We start from the raw sequence: 20,335 nt of genomic DNA on the forward strand, positions 1-20,335 counted from the left end.
CTGGTAGATTGTCAGGGATTTAGAAAAGGAGAAACCCTAGGAGCTTCAAGCCATGTGGTCTTTACACGGTTTCAGCCTGGTCACATGTTCACTGTCTCTGTTTCTGATGCCACATGTTAAGCCCCACCTGAGGCCAACATGTTTTATTCCTGCTGCTGAGGTGTGGTCACTTTCTATGGTGGTTTAACCGGTCTGTAGTTTGTATGCGACTTACTGTTTTATTGTGGATGAGAGAGAGAGGGCAGCAGTTCAGTGTGGTTGATTTAAAACAAAGCATTTGTACTAACCTTCACCTCTGGTCAGACATAATGCCAGAGAGGCAAACAGTCAAAAAATAGAAGCTTGCATCATTTGTCATGATGACAGGTGGAGTTCAGTGACCCCCCCGCTGGACCCTGGAGCAGCACAGCTGATTCACTCTGTATTGAGCAATTTGAAGTGATTTAGGCATGTGGAAAGGATAATGCCTCCAGGTTTACTTTCAGTTGTTAACAGATGACTGATAGATGACTTATGACTCAGTGGAGAGGGTGTAATGTTAAAACTGGCCTGCTGGCACCCAGGGATCCCCTACAAGCAGCTTGGAAAAAATCTGCTGTTTATTTTCTGGAATGCAATGGAGATAAATAAGAGCATTAATTGATGATCCTGATAGGGCGGAGCTCATGAAAGCAGTTTTTTGACTACTCAGGGGCTTCAAGAGCGTGCGCTCCTGATTGTCTCAGTAACATGTGCTTGTTTTATTTTCCTCCAGCACAGCCATTAGCAGAACGAGCTGCACATCTACACGTGTGGGGGGTAGAGAGATGAAAGGCTCTTTGATCTAAATTATTTTGAGGTTTCATTATTTGACTGAAGTTATTTTAAAAAATTAAATGGGGGCTCTTCCTTTGATCAAGGTTTAGTTTCTGACATTGTCTGATTGAGTTTAAACATTTGTCTATTCTTTGATCTAAATAATATCTGTGCCTCTGTGGGAATAGAAAATCCATAAAAGTTTGATTTTTTTTTTTTAAAAAAAAGCAAAATGAAACTTTTGAAAGTAAAACTCAGAATCCCTGGTGGATTTTGTCTATATACACTTTGCTTTTGTTTGAATAAACAGTGGCATTTTTATAGTACGTTTTGTGACATTAGCGTTGCATTTCTGCACAGTATAATGTCGTTTCTCATTAGGTCAGTATGTTTTGTCCTGCTGTCATATATATTTTTTGTCTTTGCCAAAAATAACCATGAAATACTGGATGAACTCAGCATTTTTCTGGATTTGTGATAGCATTGAATCTTGTTACTAAAAGTACACTGAAATACAGCAGTGTTGGGTTTTACTGCAGGGAAGAGGTGGTTTACAAAAAGGAGAGGAAAAAAAGGTTCGTTTGTGCTTCGGATTTGTCTCCATCTATTTGTAAGGCTTCTCCTCCAAACACGGATGAGTCTTAACAGTCAAGCAGCTGCGCTCATAAATCGCCTTCATTGTGATCTCTTTGATGAATTTGAATAGATTTACTGGGATCATCCTGGCCTCCTACCATGTGCCGTTTATTGTTTATGCCCGCATGCATCCCTTTGCGCTTCTTCAGAGACTGATTTTATTGTGAATCCCATTCCAGCTGCAGGGGTAGCGCGCTGTGCTGCTGAAAGTGACAAATTAGCATTGAGATTAGGACCAGATGTCAGCCTGCATGTTATAATTGTGCTCACTAATGGTGTAATTGGATATTTTATCCAGCAGAGGGCATCATAGTAGCTGAAATAAGGCCGGAACTGCAACTGCAGAGAAAGTGAGAGATCTTAGTCAGATTGTCAGTTTGAATTAAAATAGACTTTAGTTCCAGTTGCGTTTAAAATTAGGTGTTTTATCTCAGAGTTTTTTTTAATTCTTTAATCTTCGTGTTACATCCATGCTCTAGGGGAAACCTAGACATAACATGCTGTGTGAATCCCCCACATTTCCACTCGAAAAGAAAGGCTTATTGAACAGTGCGAATCAATGTTTAGAGTGCCTCTTTGTTAGCTTCAGGGCTGAGCAGTGCTCTAAACAAATGACAAGTTGCTAACCTAAGCTCCAAAAAAGGGAAAGAAGCTATTCAACAAAGGGCTTCTCACTCCTGCTACGTGCTTGTAGGTTTGCTTATATTTTTAGTGCACTGCTTGCAAAGTGAGGTGGATGTGAGCTGGGGTTTAAAAACAAGAGATCTGCTGTCATCCAGTGGTGCAATCCAGAAGCTGCAGTCTCTTTGAGTGAATCAATCACAGAGCCCCCGCCTCCTCTGGTACAATGTACACCCCTCCTATACAACCTGAAGGGAGGAGAGGGATGGAGATCTAGCAGAAATGTAGAGAACAGGTTCATAACATAAGAGGCCTGTATTGTAGTTTATGTCTCATCATTCACCTGACAAGTGTAAGATCCCCTGTTCGATCTCTGGAGGAGACACAGACCTTGGTGGTTACGCCAGGGGGAAGAAAAACAAAAAGAAAAAAGCTAAATCAAACATGTGGAGCTACCTGCTGAGAAGACCCATTGTGAATATTGGCGCCCTGCAGGTAGCTTACTTTTATTTGGTGATGTAATTGCACAGCTTTGGTAGGCATTAATAATTTATGCCTTAAAGGTTCTTGAAGCAGGTTGCTTCAGCTTTTTGATGTATTTATTCTGACTTGATTCAAATTGCCTGGGTCTGGTTTTGTTTTTGTTTTGTTTGTTTATTTTTTTTTAGAAATGATGTGTAACATTTTGTTTTTGCCATTGGGAGGCAGTGTTGGATCTTAACATCTAGCAGCCCTGTGGTCACTGCTTCAATGTAGTTGTTATTATTGCATTAAACTTTTCTTCATTATATATATAAAAACATGCCTCTGTTAGAATGTGTGTGCAGATTAATTAAGTTTTTTATGCATGCTTGTGTTGTGTGTGTGTATGTGTAGGATGACTCACAGCACTTCCTACTGTTGGTTTGCAACAGATTTTTTTTGTTGTTGTTGTTCTTTGCTTTTATTTTCTCTCCCACCTTGGTTGTCTTTTTGTGCGCTTCTTGCATCATCAATCCATGTAAGTGGCACTTAGGAAGATGTTTCACTTAAAAACTAAAAAGCTCTGCTCTGCTGAGAGTAGGAGGATGACTGTGTGTTTTACCTTGAGGTGCTTACAGTTGAGTGTGGTGTCTAACAGGGAACATTCCTCCCTGCTGTTTTAACTGCTGTCTGCCTCTCACACAGCTGCTAACTCAGTTTTTAGAAGAGCCGCCCTATGGATGTGGCCCATCCTGCTGCAGAAACACTTTGTCTTGAATCCTTTTTTGTAGGTCTTTGTAGTTTCACCTCCTTAACAGGGAATTGGGTGACATTTACACTTTATTTCTTACAATGTTTTTCTAGTTCAGCCAGCTACACTGAACCATTCACCCGATTTACTCCATCTCACTCCCCATCCGCTCCCGCCTCTCCGAGTCGTTCCCTCCCTTCCCGTAATCTATGTGGCTGTCGGGACGTTGATGAATTGCCTTGTGACCCCTTACAACTCTACACCTGACATATGCAGCTGTCGGTGGGAGGGCTACAACCAGGAGGGAGGTGCGGCCCGTTAAATTTAAAACAGGCTCTCGCGGAGCGTGTTGATAATGAAACAATATTGTCCTTTCACAGTTATCATAAATACGCTGGATCTGACCGCTTGCTTGTAGGCGTGCAAAGCTGCAAAGAAACAAGATTTGAAAGTCAACAAGAATAGCTTGTTGTCCTTTTTCTCAGAAGCGCATTTGAGAAATGCAGCTGCACCTACAGAAATAGCACCAGGGGACCTAAGAGGAGACACACCTTGTAAAACAGACTGAGATTTGGCTCCTTGGCTTTAAGGGCTTGTTTATAAAAGAGCTGAAAAATATGGAAAATACTTAAGACAGCCATATTGATGATATCCTCCAGATTTAAAGCTTTACAAATGTCTTTCACGCTGTGCAGACATACTGTGTTGATATGAATGAAGACTATGAGGGAAGGTGACAGGGCGAAAGATGCATGAAGTGCCATTAGACTGAGTCACTAACTCAGTTGACTGCTCAGCACAGAGAGCTGTCCTCAATTTGTCAGCTGTGCCTTCCTCTGCACACTCCCAGCCCTTGTTTTAGAGTGGCATTGATTGGCCCCATTTCAAATATGGATTAACAGGATGCTATAATAGAGGGTCAAATCAGGACGTAAGAAGCCTCAGCGAGTATGCCGTTTGTTTGGCTTGCTCTTATGTCCCCGCATTTTTATTTCACCTTTTTTTTGTTGTTGTTGTTGCAATGCTTATTTCCTGCATGGAAAATAAATGGAAAGATTTTTCCCCTTCCTGCCAACCGTGCATGTCTGTGCTGTACTCTCACAAACCTCATGATTCATTCATGAAGTAAAAGAAGTAAAGTTTTATGCTTTCTGTTTACTTTAATATTCATAATTTATATCTAATCCTTATAAATAGGTTGCACGAGAAAACCACAAAGATGCAGCTTTCATGACTAAATCATAAGACCTATAGATCTTACAAGACGTATTCTAAAGCTTGGGTTTACCTTGAAAACGTTTTAAAAAGGGAACATTTGTTTTCATCTAATGCAGTGTAAGTTGATCATAAGGCTATAAATACCTGTTAATTTCTGTAAGCATATAAAAGCCTACTTTTAACAACCATCGCTCTTGCTCTAATGGCATGTCATGTTACCTAATGCAAGCTTATCATATTAAGTCTCTAACTGATTGTGTTAGCACAGCTGATGTGATTCGGCTGGTCATGGAAGTGAGGAATTTGGCTTGTTGATTTTCTCATAATGGCCATTTTTTTCTTATGATGATTATTTACCCTTTTTACACTATAACCCTTAAATTATGTAACATACTGAGCTACTGCCATCTTTGGGAATTTATTTATGCATTCCACTAAAAAAGTCATATATACATAAATTACACTTAGTGTTACTTGGAGTTATTAATTTAAGGTTATTGTGCTGACCTGAACTAATCTTAAAACTAAAGCTAAGTGTGAAGAACATTCCACTGCCACTTTTTGATCATAGTATAACACAAAGTGAGTTCAATCTGTCCAGTGAGGAAGCAGGAACAATTCTGAATGCGTTTTACCTGCTTTGGCACAACATTGCAGAGGGAGTGCTGGACAGGGCAGTCAAAGGGCGTCAGACCAGCAGCAGGACTGGTATCTGCTCCTGTTAAATGCCAGTGTTCTCTGCTGGGCTGTGAACACAGTTTCCACTAAAAGACGCCAGCCATTTTCATAAAGTCTGTGTCTCACATTTTGGTCAGAAACATGGCTGTGAGTAGCCTGCTTGTGATTCTGCATGGCTCTGGCAGTGCTCCTCCTGCTCTTCCTGTTTCTCCTGGTACAAAAGAGCAGATAATGGTCCTGCTGCTGGGCTGATGACCTTCTACTGTCCTGTCCCACTCTTCCTGTCTAATGAGCCATCTCATGGTATCTCCTCCATTCTCTTCAGAGTCTGCTGAACAAGACAGCAAAATTAGTTGTGGCAGTATGCAAGGATATGTCATCCTTGAGGAAGCTAGACTACCTAAGAAACCTGAATGTGCTGGTGGTACTGTAGTGGCACTAGCAAAAAAGCAAAACTAGAGAAAAATCAGTCAGGTGGGATAAGGAAAGAGCAATGGTCTGTGACCACCACCTGTAAAAACATTCCCTTTTGGGGGTTGTCTTGGTGCCTTTCAAGTGCACTTGTTGTCACTTTCAGTTCATCCAAAATGCTGCTGCAAGAATACTGATGGGGACTAAAAAAAGAGAACCCATATCTCTCCCATATTGGTTTCTCTCCCCGTTAAATCAAGGATGTAATTTAAAATCCTTCTCCTTACATACAAGGTCTTGAATAATCAGGCTCTATCTTATCTTTAAGACCTCATAATACCATACCACTACAATAGAGACTTCACTCTCAGACTGCTGCCTTACTTGTGGTTCCTAAGGCATTTAAAAGTAGAATGGGAGGCAGTGCCTTCAGCTTCCAGGTCCCTCTTCTGTGGAACCAGTTTGGATTTGGGAGACAGACACCAGCTGTACTTTTAAGATTAGGCTTAAAACTTTCCTTTTTGACAAAGCATATAGTTAGGGCTGGATCTGGTGATCCTGCATCCTCTCTTAGTTACACTGCAATAGGCCTAGGCTGCTTGGGTTTTCCATGATCCCTTGAGTGTTTCTTCTTCACCTTCACCTTTTTCACTTACTGTGTGTTTCTACACCACTATGCATCCAGCCATTAGATATTATTAATCTCTCACTCTATTCTACAGTATATAAACCTCCCCTCAACCCCAACTGGTCGTGGCAGATGTCTGCCACTTCCTGAACCCAGTACTACTGGAGGTTTCTTCCTGTTTAAAGGGAGTTTTTCCTTCCCACTATTGCCAAGTGCTTGCTCATCAGGGGTCATTTGATTGTTGAAATTTGTATTATTGTAGGGCCTTTCCTGGAGCTTGACTGACTTTTTGTTAATGTAGTTAACATTGTAGTTGTTGAGCAATGTCCTTAACTGAAAAAAATAAAATAAATGAAAGCTTTTTGTTCTTACAAAACCAACTAAAATAAATGAAAACAATAGAGTAATATCCTTAGTTTTAGACTTTGTCAGTGTGGTCAAATATGTCAACACAACTAGCCTGTTTACTGAGATGTGGTATGTCTACATCACTGTGAGTCAGCTGTCTTCAAAATCTTATATGCTTGTGTTGTAATATCTAATCTGAACTTCATAAGTCCTGCCCTTGATAAACACCCTCTTTATTGTGATCTTTAAAAAGACTGAAACTAACAGTGAAGCTAATGAAAACTAGACTGAAGCTGACCATTTTTACACTATAAAAACAAACAAGCTAATGCACTGAAAACAAAAACTTAAAATAAGATTACAAGTCCAAACATTTCGGATTTATTTTAACATTTTCATGTTACATTAAAATAAATATTACTTGAGCTTTTTTTGTGTTTCTGGTCTATTTTGGTGCTTCCACAGATATACTGAATATCTCAGATACCATAATAGAAACCGCGTCAAAATGCCTCTACGCATATTAATAACACAGCGGGCTGTGTTGACTTAAAAACTAAGTACATATGATGACCTCTGACTGCGAAGCGGTGATGTTCTGGGTCAGCTTGTTTTTCAAGTTCACCGCTGCCTCTCTGTGTACTCTGTTTATCTGCTGGCTCAGATTAGGCCTGCTGAAGAGACAGCAGTCAGGTTGAAGTTTTGAAGCTGTGACCAATCCATTTCTCCTTGGATCGAGCGTCCATGACTGAATTGTTTGGTGCTGCACTGAAGTCTGTATATCTATTGGGGTTTATGTCTGTTCACAGCTCCTGTCTTATATTAAGTTTTCTGTTTTTTTGTTTTTGTTTTTTTTTTTTTGTTTTTTTTGTTTGTTTTTTTTTGGGGGGGGGGGGGGGTTCTTTTGCTTTGGCAGTCTACTTGCTTTATCTAATACATGTTATACATAATTCAGTAAATGCACGACAGAGGAAACAACAGGCCTTCAAAAATCAGTCTGTACAGCAGATTCAGTAATTTTATATGCTGGGGTTTTTTTTAGGCACTGAAACTGCAGGCAAGAGACCGAGTATGTGCTTTCCACAATGTTTGTTTAGTCATCTGCTGTTTGCATTGCTTCACCCTGAAGCTGATAATATTTGACAGTCCACAGCATACGATGAATGTTCTTATTTTTGTTGCCAGAGAGCTCATCTTGTTTAAAAAAAGGAAAAAAGAGCTTAGAAAACGTGATTCTAATAAACAAATATACATGTAATTTTAAGGTGCCACTCATATTTTAGTAAATATTGTCCATGATTACTGACTCTTTTAGGTGTAAACAAACACTGTTTACTCCTCAAGTCTGCCTCCTTCTAATTTTCAACATGGAAAGCTTCTGAAGTTTTAACCTCACATGAACTTCTGCCATCTCTCTTTCTTTCTTGCTGTCTCTTGGGTATCTTGGTATGTCACTCTTGCGGCTGACCCACTTGCATTGGTCAGCTTTTCTATAATCAGCTGCACCAAAGTGAGAGCGGCACTGCCGCGCCATGTCTCTGCTCACGCTAGCTGCTATCCTTGCTTGGGGACCAGAGGAAGTAGAGCTGAACAGATCCTGTATGGCGTTTCATTACATTGTCGGTTCAAGGCTGCCGTTCTTTAAATCTTTCTGTTGCTCTAGAATGAAAGTTGTTTTCCTTCAGCTGCAATTTAAGTTGTGCTTTGTCCTTTAACTGCAGTCTTTGCCTGTTAAAATTCTGGATGATGGACAGACCAATAATCCCCGTCAGGGGTGGTATTTTTTTTTGTTTGTTGCTTTGGCTGATTAAATTGGATTTTTACCCATTTATTGAGGCCACACACTCTCCTCTCTGTCACTCATTGTCTGTCAGACACACGCACACACACACACAGTGCAAAGAAACTTTCCATGACATTATTGGTTTTATCAGAAGTAGGCCAAAGCAGGAGCCTGCCCCCCTGGCAGCCTTACTGAGCATGCTCAGCACTGCTGAGGGCGACGTAGTGGATCGAAACCTTGTTTTAGACATTTCCCTCTCTTTCTGTCTGTCACAGCACAGGCTTGTTGATTCAGACAAAGAAGGAGGCAACACATGAATTAAAAATGATATGCCAATGCTTTATTCGAGGGTTTTGGCTATGGTAAGCTTTACTGTCACTGGCATTTCTACTGAGTGTTTTGAGTCTTTTTGGCCTTGAAGTCTTTAAATTAGTTATTAATTCTTCAGTTTCAAATGTGAAGATACTCTATTACTAACTCAAAAGGCAAAGTAGTCAGCAAATGATCATATTAGGGATGCTGACATGATGTAATATTTGGGCTTTGAAATGCTTAATGAATTAAATATCTATAGTCTTTAATTATCTAGTAGTTGTAGCTCTCTTTTATTTATAGATAAGGCAGAATTAAAGACGTAGTTGGATAGGTTGTATTCAGTGAAACCAAAGCAGAATAACATCTCAAAGAGCCTGAGCGACCCATGCAGATAACACGAAGTCTATCAGAAGCTATTCTAAGGTTTTCTCTAAACAAGTCAAAAGACACATTTTACCATCTCAGTCTTTTGTTCCTGTTTATATAGCTTCAGACAGTTAGCTTAGTCTTCAGTTGAGTGTCATACAAGTTTTATTGGGGAGTATTTCAGCTGGTGTTGTAGTCCCTGAACTGTGGTGTTTCATTCAGATCTTTTGTTGTGAACAATGGAGAAGCACTTATGAGAGAAAAATTGGCCTTTGGAGTCAGTAGATTGTCCCTCAGGCTGCAATGAATGAACGTTGTGTAGAAATCAGAGAAAATAAAGCAATGGATGTTTGAAAAGGAGATCACATTCATGTTTTTTATACACATATAAGTCTTAAATAAAACTGACAACATAGTACATGCAGACATATATTGCCTCAAGCTTGATGCAGCAGAGCTGATTGCATTCACAGCGTAAAATTTGACTCGGCTCACTTGCTGTACTGTTTGGTGGGCATTCGTGTGGCAAAGCTGATCCGGCATCCGTTCTCTGTGATCAATCTGTAACTAAAATAATAATCTCAGGAAGGAAATAAGCTGATAGAGTGAGCCACAGTATTTTTCATGCTGCACTGTGGCTCTCCATTGTTGTATAATCATCAGTTTTGTGGTTGGTTACAGAGGCTCCTTGTGCATGTGGAAGAGGTTGTCGTTACTGGCTCTAACAAATCAGTTTCTCAGCTTGCATTATCTTCTCCTGACAGGCTTATTATGCTCAAAGACAAGAGTTAATGTGTTCATTAGGCTCGCAGTGATGAACTGTGTGCAACTTGTGTGTCGATTTAGGAAACTCAGCAAGATTAAGACCTGACTTCTGATGCTTAATATTATACTGTAATACCAGCATTTGCTCACAGAAAGTGTGCCCACTATTTCTTATTATGCATAGGCTGTTTGTGCTCTTGTGTCTGGTAGGCAATTTGACAACTTTTTCAGCTGATTACTTGATATTTATGTAATTTATGTAATCGAAATCCTCTATTTTTGTTATGCTCTGAAACTCCATTATTAAACCATTTAAGAACTGTGAATGGGGAAACACAACCATTGTGTTTTCAACCGCTGTGGTTTGATTTGTGACTCTTAAACTGATGTTATTTTAACCACTATCACAATTGCAGCCTGTAGGCAATATTGTGTGTAGACTTGGTTGTACACCCATAATTTATTACATAAACAAGCCTCTGCTGAGGCGATTCAGTCTACCTGAGTGCGCTTCAGTTGGATGGATAAAGTTCCAGGATGCAAACTTTCATCTTTTACGTGAAATAGTTCGCACCATTTCTTCACTTTCTTCTTCTTAAACATCTTTACAAGTCCCAAACTTTCAGATTACCTTCAAATTACACGAAACTGGGACATTTCTGTGTGATCTCAGGCAAAGTAATATAAAGTAGGATTTAAAGATCTAAGTGCCAAATAAGAGGTAGTGCTATGTATTACTTTTTAATAAAGGCACAAACGTCCTCTTTGTATTAATTATGCAGAACCAGTAAGTATATTCTTTCTGGAAAAAATATTGACTGTATATTGCTAAATCTAAGCAACTTATTTTCTAGGGGTACATACAGTATAATACACTTGGCTCATCATTCTGCACAACTGAAGCCCAGTGGATTGATGCTCTGCTTACCTAAAGGTTTTAAAGTTTACTTTGAGCGTTGAACTATAAATTATTCATGTCCAAATAATTACCTCTGTGTTTGGTTGCCTCGCTGGTGTAAACAAAAGTCGACAGGCTGATGCTGACAGTTGTTTGATGATGGATGTAAAGCATCAGTACATATTTCTTTAACGATAGACATTGGCGGCACCTGCACTTTTTGCTGGTACTCTACATTTAGTGGGGGAAAAAAAAAGAAAAAAAGAAAGTCGAGCCTGGTCAGCATGTAGACGCGATTGCAACAAGGGCTGAGTGAGGCCTCTTTGCAAGAGTGCATCACTGTTGGTATTTTGACTAGTAAACTTTGGAATGTGTGACTGTCAGTACTGCTAATGCTCACAATAAGCCTGAGCATTGAAGTGAGTCAGTCCAACCCCCTCTGTTCACATGCTTACCTGTGATGTCACTCACTACGCCCACATTGTGGTTAAGAAATACTGCATGTTCACTGCCCTGCTGAGATAAATTTCATTCCATCCCTTGGTTTTTGTGACTTTAGCATCTTGGTCTATGAACATGAACATTAACATAACCTGTTCCTCCGATTACAATATGTGCTGCAGATTGAACATGTCATTGGGACAGGGATTTCTAGCCAGCTTTTACAGTCAGTAGGATTCTACACTGCCATTTACTTCTCCCAGACTTCCTGCCAGACTGTGAGTTTGACTTGTTATTGACTGAGTTACTTGTTTGCCTCTGTAAAATTAGCCATGTTCTTTTTGTTGTTTTTGTGTGTGTGTGTGTTGATTTAAACTAATCTTTATTTCATTGTATCCGCTAACAAACAAAACCATTGTGGTTCAAAATGCTAAGTGCAAGATCTTTACACAAGTTCAATACACCAAAAACAAATTATGTAAAAACATCGTACAAGTTGACTGTTTTCATTCAGTGAAAACATAATGACTGCAGTCAGTTTGGTTCCTCAGAAATGCTTTCTTGTTTGCATCAGATGTAAATGCTTTCGTTGTTGTAACCCAGGCGGATGATAAGACCCTATGTTGTTGAGGGATTTCTCAGTTCCTGTCAACCATGTCTCCTACACAAAGATAGAAACAGCTCTGGTAGTCTCTCTCTCTTTTGCTGCTCTTCTGGTATTGTATTGGATAGCATCAGTGGTGGCTGGTATCTCCTCGGGCAGCATACCATGCCTTATCGCAAATTAGCAAGAAGTCCTTTGAATGCACTGAAAGAGGCATAGTTTTTCATTCCAGATTACACTTCCCAAATTCATATCCTTTGACTCGGATCCCTTGGTTTAATCAGTGCTAATCAGTCAAGTTCAGTGTTCACCGATTCCTTTATTGAATAAAAAAAAAAAAAGTAATTCACTGATGTTATTAGAGTAACTTTATCTTGGTCTTGTGTGTCTGGATGCGCTCACTCAGGCCCACAGGAGTGAAATGTTTTTCAGCTCCATCTGACACACTCAGCTAATTACTGGAGCGGGAGACACCCCCATTCTCACACACTGGCACACCAAGAGGGTGGCCATATCAGCCCGTCTTCTCACCGGCTCCCTGGGGACAAGCTGGGAATTGAACTGTTTATGCATGCAGTATTTTATTCGCTGTCACACAGTAGGAACAGAGGCCCCTGCAGAGTGCTGGAAAACGTGCTGCTCTGATTCTGTGTGGCTTCTTCACAGTAGAACCTCAGGCTACTGCTAGTTGCAGCCATTGTACGTGCAGCATTTCAGAACACTGGCAGGTAATAATCTGCACCTTGGCGACAAAGGAGAGAGCTTGGGAGTGTAGGTGGAAGAGGAAAGAGCCAAAGACGAGAGCGAGTGGGCAGGTAGCAGAGGCTCCTTTGAGAGTGGATAAACAGTGTGAACACTTAGCGATTTCCTCTCCCTTCCTGTCTCTCACTGACTCTGAGTGGGCAGTTAATGAGTCTGAAAGCTTCTCCCTGAGATCTGTCAGCCGAGAACGAGATGAAACTTATAGTTCCAGCTACACCTGAAGAGAAGCACTCTGTTGCCCACTTATAATCAGTCCAATGTATAGAAGTTTTTTAAATTTCTTTTTACTTTTTAGCTTCTTTGTTAGGTTACTATGTGGCTCCAAAGGTCCTGTAATGCACATTAACCACATGTTATTAGACTAAGTAGTATTATTATGCTTATAGAACAGAATAAAGCACAGTCAGCTTCCAATGGTACCCAAAATTTACTTTAAATTTACACTGTGTAAAATCTCACCACTAGATGTCAGTACATTGCAGATTGCTGTCAAATGAATTCTGTTTTCTTAACCCTTCCAATTCAAGTGCATAATCCTAGCTAGAATGGCTGCTGTAGGACAAACAACTCTGGCCACTGTTCATCTGTGGTGAGTGTGGGCAGTCAGTCCACTGTTTACCTCAGCTGTCAATATGCCAAATGTTAACATCTACTACTCTGGGGGAGACTCTAAACCTTTATGAAAGGAGTGAGATACACGTCAATGAGACTTTTCTGTTTTTAAGAAGTTACATTTTTTGCTGCTGTTAGTGTGTGTTAGCTTCTGTTAGCCAGGGTTACTGAAACTTCTTTGAAGTGGATTTAAAATTGTTGGACCGTAAACTCTCATATGACGTGACAATGCAATCAAGCTGTGACACCTGACCAAGCCTGGTTCTGCTGGATGTTTCTTCCTGTTAAGAAGGGGTTTTTACTCCCTGTTGTTGCCAAATGCTTGCTCAAAGTGGTGGGTTGATTTTTGGGCCTTTTTCTCTGTAGCGTCTTGACCTTACAATATAAACTTCCACGAGGCAACTGTTGTTATGATTTGGCACTACATAAATAAAATGGAATTTTTCTATTATCCAATCCAAGTTAAGCAACCTCAAAAAATACTTACTATACTCTTAACATAGCATGTCATGCACACGATGAAATCTTTAACTTTTTTAAATAATAAAGGTCCAGAGGGGTTCTCTCTTCATTATAAGTCAAAAACAGAAAACCATTAACACATAACTCATCACCTGCCTGATAAGGTGCAATTCCAAAGGATCCTTTTTAAAGTTGGTGTATTACAGGTTTGTTGTTCAAGTTGCATTATGTTGCACAGATGTTGCTATTGTTCACAGCCTCTGTATCTGCTTCCACAGAAGGTGTATTGTTTCTTTGAAGGCTTTCAGCTTGGACAGCCAGACAGGAGGGGTGAAGTTAAATAATTCTGCTGTGATAACATCAACAGATCTGAGCTTGCCCCACTGTGTTAGCCTTTCGCTCATAAAGCTTAATGGTGCACTGCCATAAAATTAAGTGTAGCTGAGTTTTGGTTTGGGATGAAACAGACTCTGTATGACCTTGGTTTGGCTATACCCCCACTTAAACTAATTCTTGGAACAGTTTTTAGGACTCTCACTCCCACTGAAACTACTCTGGGGTTTTTCTGCTGTGAGGTTTAACTTTGGCATGCTTCCTAATTTATAAAAAATGGAAATTACAACAAATAGCATGCAGTTGCAATTGTAACAAAAGATCAGTGGCTGGGTTGATCGGGACTGGTTTCATTTTTTTTAAAGCCGCCAGGCACACAAATCTGAGCTACTGAAGTTGTGACATGTATGATTTTGAAAACATCCTGCAGATCTGTGCCTTGGGGTAACTGAGACAGACCTGGTGGTTGCAAGGGCTACATTTTCTTTTTATTCTCATAGATGCCCTTAAATGGAATTAAGCATGATTCATAGAGCTCACAGTACACATTTCAGCAAAGCAGACTGGTGCACAGCTAATGCAATAGCTAGTATTATTCCAAGCACATAAGTTGTTTTTATTTGTTTTCATAGCTCTAGATAGACTATAGACTAAATTGATTTTGAAGTCTTCTCTGTTTCCTACAGTAAGAGTAACTTTTGTTCAGTGTTTTGGCTCAGAGTGCAACATGATTATCTCAGTTTCTCTCTCCCACTACAGCATAGGATTCAACACAAGACTATAAATCAAGCTTTACAACGAGTGAGCAGATAGAAACATTTTTTTTTTCCAAGGGAGTACTTTGATAAAACTTGTTAAACAGAGCTTGGTTCTTGTGAGAATCAAATGTGTGGATGCGCTGTTGTCTGTAACCACCCTGTCACACTTTTATGTAACAAAGTGAAGACCTTGGCAGTGGACAGACTTTTGTGTAGATTAATAGACTGCTGTTTGCTGTTTGATTTGGGCACTGAAAGCAAACACTGATGTAGTCATCCTGGATAAAACCACCATGTTCACCACACAGCACATACGCAGATGGCTGAACAGCTTGCTTTGACTTTCCCCTCTGACACTTTTTTTTTGTGGGCGTTGGAGCACAAGATCTTCATTCGCCATGGATTCATCTTCCTGGGATTGGGTCACTAAATATCTTATCATATATCTGCCAAATACTCATTATTCCCATCTCCCTCTGCTTTCTCTTGGGGTATGGTGTCTGTTCTGTGCCCCAGGTGGTGGCCATATCCCCTAGCTCTGAGCGCCAACATGGAGGCTCTCCCTGGAGGACCAAGGATGGCTGAAGGAGTGAATACACCCCCCTTTACTGCTCTCTTTGTAATGGAAGCTCGATGCATTATTTATGTAGCTGGTCAAGGTAGTTCACGTATTACAGATGGCGTTATAATGTGTAATGCCGCTTTACTGCATTTTCTGCCTATAAAAAATACATTCAGTATTTGAAGGCATTTTTTTTTTTAAAAAATCTGTCTCTTTGAGAGATACAGTATACTCCTTAAGGAGTGTTGAAGTATTATTAAACAGAGGCAAAAGGGAGAGAAAAGCAGCCGCTAAGAGTGCATTGACTGTCCCTGGGTGTCTTCCTGCACCATTCACTGCACCCAGCAGGTTGATGAGTGGAAGAGCTGTTTGGCTTCTTGGTAGAGGCTGGGGTCATTGTCCGTGCTTTCATGTCCTCAATAGCTGCGGGCTCCCTGCTGAATCTACTTGATATTCACTTCTTTCTCTTGCTCTGTCCTATTGAAACTAACAAGCCTCAACCAGAGATAGTACAGTTCCAGTAACTGGGATGCAAAGGAATCAAAAACCAGAGCTAAGAAAAACTAGTTAAATATTTTAAGCGTGCTTACACAATGGCTTCAATGTTTTTCCACATGTTCACAGCAACTTTTATCGCTATGATCCAAAGAATATTTTCAGGATGAGGCTGAGTTCACTTTCAACACGGCCCTTTGTCAGGACTTGTTGAAGAATGAGCTGAAGGAGGCGCACCTACCCACATTCATATTTAAGGCAGTAAATGCCAGAAATAACACAGCTCGGCTCACCCAGGAGCTACAGCTCTCAGACTCATTGATATTCACATTATTGACCTGCCTGGATACATTCCTAAATAAACATCGGAGGGATGGTGTATGTTTCCATCTCAGATGTGGTTCAGTTATAAATGTGTCCAGCTGTTACTGGGCTCCCCGTATTTTTCCATGCAGTTATATTACCCCCCACCCCATCCCATCCCATATGAGCGAGGAGTTTGGGAAATTTGCAAACTGCGTTTCAAGAATAAATCTTGCGTGGCTACTGTGGAGAAAAGTCCATCAGTCTTCCGTTTGTTTTTTTAATTTCGCCTTCACCACACGGGAGCCCTTCAAGTCTTTCAGCCTGCGTGAGTCAGACTGTGCCAGCGTGGTATTGGCGGGTTTGTACCGCTGTGCTTTTCTATATATTAAAAAAAAAAAAGAGAGAACGCCACCGGCTACCTTCCTTTCTTCAAACCCGGACCGTGACATCATCGCCTCTCGTGTTTCACTGTGTCCCTACTACAGGGCGCACGCGGCAGTCAGCAGTCCACACTGAGCCGTGTGTGAGAGCAGAGCAGCCGCGGACGGGGAAAGCGCACTCCACGACGCACGCTTGTTCTTCACTGACAAACTGTTCACGTCGTTTTTTGCAACGTTCACATCTGGATTAGACGGTGTTTGTTGATGTTGTTTTTATTTTTTTGTTTTACCTGCTCGTTTTCTCGCCTGCTTGACTTCACTGCGATTTGAAGCCGCCTGGACATTCATGGAAGCGTTTCTTTGTAAGTAAAAAAGACAAGCAGACCTCAGGCAGTACTGCGTGCCACTTGCACTGAACGGGATTTACTGTGAAGTAAGGCGGTAGTGATTTGGGATATTCGGGATGTGAAATGTATTGACGCTGATGGCTGATGCTAGCAAAAGGCTATTGAGATGCAGCCCCAGTGATTGCCTTGTACTGTATTGCAGCTCTAATCAGCTCCGCGCAGGCTCCCAGTCAGCGTTTTGTTCTTTACATGGCTTTATGCTGGACACTACCGTTCTCCATAATACCGCATTTTATCTTAGTTGGGGTTCTTGTTTGTGTAATTGCACACATGCTGTGGTGCTTATGACCCCTTATGTGGTATCTTTGATCTATTTCGCGTGTTTTTGTTAAAGACATGTAATAGATCATCCTTATGGTTAAGTGCAATGGTTCAAGCTTGGTGTGAGAAACGCTTCTTTCCTACTCTACTTTGGATCAAAGCAGTTGAATTCAAATATGTTATTCTTTTTTATGTGATAACAGGAGTTTTGCTGGAGACAGCAGTTTAAGTAAGCCACATCAGGGGAAATACTTGAATAAAATCTGAGACTTTCTCATTCTGCGTTTTAGTTTTTGAATGCTGTTGATGCAAATCGAGTTTCATGCTTTTCCGAGTGTATTATCATGGTTTCATGGTGCAAGTTTTAAACCACTCTTTGCAGCTATTGAAGAAGCATTTCCATCTCACTTTTTCAGATTTTTTTCCATCACTTAACTGCAAGCAGTCCTCAAGCCTGGCAGTTCTCACCCTCATGGCTCCGTTTTGTTGTATTCGTTTTTTTGTTTTTAATTCCTTACAGTACTGATCTGCGCAGTGGTTCTGTGATCTTTAAAACCTTTTATCTGTCCATCACAGTCAGTAGAGCCACAATTACAGTCTTTCCAGCAGTGACCAAGACCATCCACTCTTTTAATAAACTGCTAAGCTCTACGTTGCGACAGACTGGATTTTATTTTTTAATTTGGATTTTGTGGTTTATGCCAGAATTTCTTGGAATAACCAAACAATTAAGTAGTTGAGCCTTTTCCTCCTATCCTTATCAGATGTGTTTTTATTCATGCTGTTCGCTGTTTTCCTTATTTCTACATTCATGTATGAGCTGCGGATCATACTCAAGCATCATCTGTAAAGGTAGTTTTTGGATTTGATTGCATTTAGACTGGAGATGGAGTTTCTCTGTATTTGTCCCTTACAATTGAACAACATATAAATGGTATATCTGTGGGGGGACTAGTGTGGTGAGGACTCAGTGGGGTTTAAGTGATTATGGGATAAAGTTAGAGTGGAGAGCATTAATTGGATGTTGGCATACAGAGGTGGAACATAGTGGCGTATCACAGTAAGGATGAGACACTTGTCAAATCGAAAAGGAGAAGAATAGCCATTCTGTTGTTAGTATTCATTCACTTTGCTTGTGAGTGTATTCAGTCCATATACCCACTGTTGTTTTATGAATGGGATCTACTCTGGGCTGGAGCACTCCATCAACCTAAACTTGAGTCCTCTGCAAAACATTAACAGCATTCACAAGCTAATGTCTCTTTAACCAATCGGTGTGATTTAATATAAATTGGACTTTTAGACATTTCAGCTGGAATTTTAAAGGTATAAAGAGTTGATTTGAAAATTTTGGATGGGTAGGTAGCTTTAGATAGGCTATCCAAATAAATGTTATGAATGGGAGGCACAGGGCAGGCCCAGAATAATGGAGATAAACAGATGCCCTGATGATCTCTGCTGATCCAGCCCCAGCAGTCACTGAGCAGAAGACATCAAGGACAGGCAAGGGCGGGGCCCCATTTGTTTTCAATCATCGACTCATGAGAGATAAACCAGCAAAATGGCAAAAACTTGAGATTGATGTCAGCCCGTTGAAATGCAGTTGTGTACAAACCAATTGTTATTGTGTACTGTTTACATTTTTGCAGAGATATATGGATAGAAAACAATGGGTGAAAGGTTTCAAAGCATTTCCTTTTCAAACTCTGTCTTTTAGATTCACATGTAGTTGGTGTGATGGCAGCAGAAGCAAAAATGTGTTCATGCATTTTGTAAGTAGGGGGGAAAAAACACCAGAGGAAAGGCTCGGGCTCATGTGCAGGCAGCCTGTGGTGAGGAAACCTTTTCAGTTCTGCATGATTTAAAATTTGGCTCTTTACTCCAGTATGTAGCAAAAACAGGGGAATGAACACATAAAAGCTCTTCTTACTTCTCACTTTAAGCTTAACCTTTTAATGTTTAGAAATTTGAACATATAAAAAAAATAGTAGTCAATAGTCCAGTTCTTAATTTTGCATTTGATTGACTACTCCACCACCACCACCACCACAGCCTGTCTCACTATTTCTTTAAGGAGCTGACCTTGATTAGAGTTTGTGTTATTTTGGGGTGCCACACTTATGCTCTTTGTCCTGCAACAGACCTAAATAGCTGTGGTAGCTCTACAAATGATAATAGTGATGGTATATACGCATAATTTCTATATGCACAAATATAAATACAGTGTTTTTCTGATACAGCCATTTTGTATGCAAGCCTAGTGTTGTCTTTAATGAAGCTTGAAATTGAACATGGAGTAGTTAATAAGGGAAGTTTCACAACACTGAAAGTGAAGGTGGAAACTTTAGATGTGTGGCAAGTGTATGGGTGGGAAGATAGTATTTGGTTCATCAGCAGACCTTTAAGGAACCATTCCTTTTGTTTAATGAGGAACAGCTGGGACTGGCCTCTGGCAGAAGGTCACAGTGTAGCTTAGTCTACAAACATAGGTGTTTACCTCCAGCATACTTCCTAAATTTTCCCCATAAATGCTTGGTTTCACTTCTTTCAGCCTTTGTGTCTGTTTTTTCTTTCCACAATAAGGCAGCTTGTTTCCATGACTCTGAAATCTGCTTGAATTGCCCGTTCAGCTGTGTCACCTTGACACACTTTGCTCGCAGTCACAGCTGCCTCAGTTGAGCTGCTAATTTAATTATTTGTGGAAAAAAATCAGATTTATTGCCCGAATGAGCAGCTGTTTTCTGTGAATACGTTTAAAGGTCTAAGGTGAAGGTCTAAGCTAATCAGGCCTCCAGATTAAGCTATGGTTTCTATTTTCTGCAGTATTTGTGCTTCAGCACAGTGTGTTTTCATCATGTTACACCACATCACTACATTTTGGAACACTGTCTGTCCTGTGACTTGTGTGGACTGCAGAGCTGCTATTTTGTCCTTTATTGTCTTTTCTCCCACTGCCCCACACACGCCCTCTCATAAACTGCCTATTCTGCCTATTCAGCTCAGCTATTGTGAGGAGGGCTATTCATACCTCTGGTCAGCATCCATGTGGTATTGGAGAGTACCATACCAGCCCTAACTCTTTTCATGCTTGCTAGGAGTACTTACCTGATGGCACGAAAACCCCAATTGGCACTCGTGGGCTTTGTCCGATGTTCAACTTCCTTCTCGTGTAATGGGATTAGATTTTTGACCATTGCCAAAAGAATTATCATTATGAGGGTCTGTTTGATGAGCTGATATTTCATTTGTTTAAGAGACAAAGCAAAATTTTTAAATT

General features: G+C 40.4%; 1 protein-coding gene across 9 annotated transcripts in view; it reads left to right on the forward strand.

Moving 5' to 3' along the window:
* plekha5 (pleckstrin homology domain containing A5) overlaps positions 1-20,335 on the forward strand; it is an 87,134-nt gene that overhangs the window by 22,517 nt on the left and 44,282 nt on the right. Inside the window, exon 1 of one of the 9 annotated variants that reach the window (XM_006782604.3) lies at positions 15,622-16,752. The exons of the other annotated variants lie outside the window; for them this stretch is intronic. The gene's annotated coding sequence lies outside the window, so the exon portion shown is untranslated. Of the gene's footprint in view, positions 1-15,621; positions 16,753-20,335 lie in introns of those variants that run through there. 9 annotated transcript variants of the gene reach the window in all.

This window comes from Neolamprologus brichardi, chromosome 7, assembly GCF_056152115.1.
Source record: "Neolamprologus brichardi isolate AB-2024 chromosome 7, ASM5615211v1, whole genome shotgun sequence".
NCBI classification, from domain to species: domain Eukaryota; kingdom Metazoa; phylum Chordata; class Actinopteri; order Cichliformes; family Cichlidae; genus Neolamprologus; species Neolamprologus brichardi.